The sequence below is a fragment of the Peromyscus leucopus genome, chromosome 19 (assembly GCF_004664715.2).
Source record: "Peromyscus leucopus breed LL Stock chromosome 19, UCI_PerLeu_2.1, whole genome shotgun sequence".
NCBI lineage: Eukaryota > Metazoa > Chordata > Mammalia > Rodentia > Cricetidae > Peromyscus > Peromyscus leucopus.
In genome coordinates this window covers 30,938,947-30,944,946 of record NC_051079.1, presented here as the reverse complement: position 1 = coordinate 30,944,946, position 6,000 = coordinate 30,938,947, and the positions used below count along the sequence as shown (strand labels likewise).

The window sequence follows — 6,000 nt, the reverse complement described above, 5'->3', positions numbered from 1 at the left end:
CTAATTAATAACACATTTGTAGCCTGGTAGTTTATTAACATTTTATCAAATCCACCATGTAAAGTCAGTACTTCCACTGTCCTTCTGATGTCCTGAGGAAAGAAGGTTGACCCACCGTCTCTCTTTCTCTTCTATAAAACCCACAGGACCTTCTTTCACCTTTTATTCTACTTCTAAAGTAACACGGTTAAAGCTTTGTTTCTCAAGATTAGCAGCAACAAAGTCTTCTAAATATCACATAAAGATAATATTCAAGATTGTATTATAATACAATTATTTCACCTACTACTTTTCCTCTATAATTTCCTCAAAGAACCACCCTGAGAAGCTACAAAAATACTCGGCCGAAGAGCTGAATGAGTTCTGCAGAATCGTCTTGTCCACTGTAGCTCAACAAATAAGGAAATGGGGCCTGTGAGAATTCATCTGGGGTTATGGGAGACAAAGCCCCAGGTGTCATTCTTTAGGAGTTGACCACCTCATTTTTGACACAGGATCTCCCCAGTCTCGGAACTTGCCAAGAGGGTTAGGCTGGTTGGCCATCATGCCCGGGGGATCTACCTGTCCATCCACCTCCCAGTGCTGGGATTACAAGCCCAGATCACCATACCCAGCTTTAAGTTCTGAGGAACTGAGCACCAGGTCCTCAAGCTTGAAAGGCAACTTTATCAATGGAGCTGTCCCCCTGACCCAAGAGTTCAACTTGTTTTTTTTTTTTTTCTTTTCAGACTAATTCACTTTATTTTTCTGGTATAAAAGCCCTATGTGGTGACCAAAGATCTGGGTCCTCTGAACTTAGACTGTAGTGTGGGTTTTCACAAGATGGTTAGTGATTTTCCAGTAAGGAGACTTGGTAAATATTGACTCTTTCCATGGGTTGGAGCAGGGGTGGGGAGGCAAGGGGCAGGGAAGTAACTGTAGGTCTTGGAGATAGTATCAAAGGTGGCCTTGTCATAGTTGCCAAGGTGGCAGTGAAGTCCCATTCATCAATACTGGCCAGCAGCAGCAGCCTCTTGGGCACAGGAACAGAGACGATGCCAGTGCCTCTGTGGGGAGGGATGAGCCACATCAGCACAGAGCCACACTGACCTGTCACCTTGCATGAACAGTTGTGGGGCTTGCCAATCTTGCTCCTCTAGTAGACTCTCCATGCAGGGATGATGACAGTGGCTACCTCCTTGGACCACTTAACACCAAGATCAACCCAACCGTTATAGTCCCCAATACTGACAAAAACCTTGAACCTGGTATGCTGGTCAGCCGAGTCTGGCTCTGCACTGGCATGGTCTTTAAAACCTCATCCTTTGTGGGAGCCCGTTCTGGGGTTCCTCGTGGCTTTACCAGCAGGTCCGAATAGAGGATGATCAGGACCACGGGCCTGAGTGCAGGTGTCTGAGATGGCCTGCACTTGGCTGTGCTGGGGGAGGAGGTCTTTTGCTCCACCCCCTTGGCGTCTCTATAAAAACCCTGGGCCAGAGACAGTCGGGGCCTGTTGGAATAGGTTCCAGGCCCTCTCGAGGCTATTCTGTATTTTCTATCTGTTTATCTCCACAACATTCTCCGCTATAAATCCTTCTATCTAATATTTCCTGCTGATCGCACTCAAGAAAACTCTGGGAAGCTGTGGGGGTGGTGGGTAAACGCCCCACAATCCTTGAGGGATGCTCCCGGGAAAAAAGTCAATAATCTTGGATTCCTTGATGGGCAAGGAGGAAGGTAGATCTCCCGATCTCCTTCAGGGACTTGATCTTCATGTCCTTGACCAGGTGGCCCAGCTTGGTGATGGGATCTTTGTCTTCAGCTTTGCCTCCACAAGCCTTGTGGCCTCAACCACAGCCATGGCTGTAGCCACAACTGACTGCAGCCTCTAAGACCACAGCCCATTCCTCTGTAAATGCCAGTGTCAATCTCCATTTGGTGTTTTCCCAAAGAATGAGTTGAACTTTCTAAGGACCACATACCCAGCTAGTGGCAGAGAAGGAACCAGAACCCAGATCTTTGCAACATTGTGTTCCTCAACTGAATTAGACTGGAAGCTCCATTACAATTATTTCTTAGAGTTTATCAAGTTCCATACCTGTACTGTTTCATCAGGAGCCACACCAGGCTCAGGACATGGGGTGAAATGAGAATTGCTTATTGTTACAGAATTAACTCACCATTTCACAGGTTTTCTGAACTCTTCTCCATAAATCAAATCTGTTATCAGGTATTCCAAATTTGTAGTCAGAAGATACCCATTCATCTGTCAATTTGTCAAACATTTAATGTACTGTTGATTGTGTCACTAAATATCATGCTTGCTAAAGACAATGAGTCCATGAAGCACACAATCTAACAGGAGACAAAGAAACCACATATTGGCCAAGACTAAAGACTTAGTATCACTGTGTGGTTAGCATATACAAGTATCTTACATGAATTTCCTCATTTAACTCTTCATGGCCAAGACTGAAGACTAGTATTCACTGTAGTTAGCATATACAAGTATCTTACATGAATTTCCTCATTTAATTCTTCACAACAATGCATGATAACTACTTGTAACCATTTCACAGATGAGGAAAATGAGGCTTGGGTAGTTTAACCATAACTCGGTTTGATATAATCAGGCAATCCCATACTATGTTTTTCTCTGGATCTCCACTGACACTACTTAGAAACAAAGACACACAGACTGTCCGGAGAGAGCTCTTATTACGGAAAGTGACAGGACAAACAAAGATAACTAAAGAATACATTAGAGACATCATTTTGGAGAAATCTTAGGAACATAACAATGTCACTAAGGCTGGAGCACTGATGTGCAGGGGTCAAGGGGAGGGGCCTAGAGAGGTGGATAGAGTTGTACTTTATTCTGAGTGTTCGGGCATTAGTATTTAAGGATTTCAGGGTCAGGTGACAGATCAGATGTGCTTCTTGGAGCACAGTGAGAACGGAGATTTACAGCAGAGCAAACTCACAGTTAGAGCGCTGGTACAAAGCTGTTGAAACAGACCTGGATGAGACACTGCCCCCACCCCCCCAGACTGGCGACAAGGATGGAAATGATTTAGGAGTTATTTTGAAGTTAGATTCTGTAGCACGAATTTTAAATGGTCTTATTAAATAAAAAAAGAAAAAGAAAACCCCGGAAGCCAGGTATTGGGGTGAATTCTGAAAGATCAGAGAAGCAGAACCAGCCACAGCTAACCTCAACTGGCCAACTTCTCAGTCCATCCTGTTTCCTCAAACTGGAAGCCTCTAAGTCCTCATCTGAATGGGTCTCAGCTGAACTGCTGCTAAAAGCCTAAAGGTTAAAAGCCTCTAGTTCCGGGTCCTCATGCCTTATATACCTTTCTGCTTCCTGCCATCACTTTGTGGGATTAAAGGCGTGTGTCTTTCCCAAGCAAGGCATGAGATCACAAGTGCTGGGATTAAAGGTGTGTGCCACCATGCCTGGCTCTGTTTCCAGAGTGGCCTTGAACTCACAGAGATCCAGATGGATCTCTGCCTCTGGAATGCTAGAATTAAGGGTGTGTGCCATCACTGTCTGGCCTCTGTGTCTAATCTAGTGTCTGTTCTGTTCTCTGACCCCAGATAAGTTTTTTTAGGGTACATAATATATTGGGGGACACAATATATCACCACAAGATTCAATAAAACAAGGTGATGGTTAGATGGCTCAGCAGTTAAGAGCACTGGCTGTTCTTTGAGGGGACTTTGGTTTGATTCCTAGCACCCAAATGCCAGTTTGCAACCATCTGTAACTCCTAGGGAATCCAACACCCTTTTCTGGCTGGTCTGGCACCACAAATGTGACGCACAGACATACATACAGGCAAAATTATCATACACAAAATAAAAAATAACATAAAAATGAAGGGAATTTGTAAAAAGAAATCTCAATACATAGAGTTAACTTATTCACTGTACAGACCAAGAACAGTTGTGTTCTATGTAGACTTCCACTTTAGACTGTTTCACACTGAGTCACAACCCAACCCCCACTAATGGACCCTCCTTTCCCCCACTAATGGACTCTCCTTTCACTGGCCCTATCTGCTTTTTAGAACAAAACAGAAAGGAACGAATGTGGAAACAAAATGATTTACCCACAGCCCAAGCACATGCAAACTCCATGACCTCTGAAGAAGTTGTTTCCAGAACAGCCATGAATGACCACAAGTCATTTTGTACAGGAGAACTGTCAAGCAAAGCTATCGTAGTGAAATATAAAGAAGTGGAGTGCTTACCTGCCATGTTGGATACCCTAGGTTCAATCCCCAGTAGCGCCTACAAAACAAAACAAAGGCACGACAATTTGGAATGTGGTACAGTTTTGGTAGACTACTTAGCTAGCATGTGTGAGGCTCTGGGTTTGGTTCCCAGCATCATATAAATCCAGTGTGGTGGCATGTACCTATAATTCCAGCCCTCAGGAGGTGGAGGCAGGAGGATCAGATCTTCAAGGTCAGCTTCAGCTGCACAGTGAGTTTGAAGCCAGTCTGGGCAGCATGAGACCCTGTCTCAAATACACACACACACACACACACACACACACACACACACACACACACACACACACACGCACACTTGTGTCAAAGCAAGACAGTATTGTTGAAATTCCCTAAGTGAAGTGGGATTATTCACTTATTTGATATGTTTCATTCCCTTGCTGATCGGTACCAGTCTTACAGGAAGAAATGAAGGAGCCTGTTTTAATGAGAAATACCAAGAAACAAAAGACACTGGAGGCGCAGATGATAAGAGTGCCAACAGGGACTAGCTTAGGTGCTGGGCGCCAACCGATGAATGGGGGCAGGGCTCAGCCCTATAGGCAATGTGCCCTCCTTGCCAGCACCAGGCTAAGTCCCCAAAAGGAGGCATCCGACTATGTTACAGTTGGTGCAGGAGAGCAAGGCAGAGGCCAGAGATGTTTGGGCCCAGAGGGTGTTCTATGAAGCAGTATCAAGAACTACACAAAGCAAAGTACACAAACAGTTGCAGCCTTCCACCCCCATCCCCACCCTTGTCCCAACCTGCCCAGGTCTGAATCCTAGATCTGCCTCTTTCCGTGTGATTTGGAGCAATGTATTGCTAGTGTTAACACATCTTAAAAAAAAAAAATTATGGAAATAACTGTGTCTTTACAAAGAGTTGCTATGAAGGTTTTAAATGAATGTAAACTCATTTGGGGAATTTAGAGCAAGCTCATAGTAAGTCCTAATAAACATCAACAATTGGCATTACTATAAATGCTATTTTTTTTTTTTCCCAAGACAGTGTTTCTCTGTGTAGCCCTGACTGCCCTGGAACTTACTCTGTAGACCAGGCTGGCCTTGAACTCAGAGATTCCCCCTGTCTCTGCCTCCCAGAATGCTGGGATTTAAAGGTGTGTGCTACCGCTGCCTGGCTATAAATGCCAATTTTAATTCTTCTTTTCTCTGCTTTTGATGTCTTTTTTTTCCTGTTGTTTTGGGAAAGGGTCTGACTGTGTGAACCTTCTCGTCTCAACCCCGTGAAAGCTGGGATTAGGATTATACATATGGCCCATCATAGCAGGAAAGGCAACAGGAACATGAGGCTGGCCACATTGCATCTGCAATCAAATATCATAGGACAGACAGGAAGGATGGCTCAGCACATAAATGTGTTTGCTGACCTGAGCTCATCCCCTGGAACCCACAGAAAAACTTGGATGTGGTAGTATCCGTAATCCTCATACTCCTACAGTGAGATGGGAGGTAGAGGTAGGAGAATTGGCTGAAAGCTCACCAGGCCAGCTAGCCTGGAGTATGCAGTGCCCCACCAGAGATAAGAGAGACTCTTCCTCAACAAAAAAAAGATGGGGAAAATTAACTTCTAAACGTTGTCCTCTGGCCTCCACATGTACACCATGGCGTGTAAGCACTCATGAACTAAACAGAGACTCAGAATAAGAAAGAGAAACAGTGCAATCCATGGATACTAGAGCTCAGCTGACTCTGCATCATCTGTGTCCAGGCTCCCTTTGCCCAG

The 6,000-nt window shown here is 44.7% G+C and overlaps 1 pseudogene; it reads right to left on the bottom strand.

Moving 5' to 3' along the window:
* Nucleotides 1–795: 795 nt before the first annotated feature.
* Nucleotides 796–6,000, bottom strand: part of LOC119086221 — a 54,729-nt pseudogene continuing 49,524 nt past the window's right edge.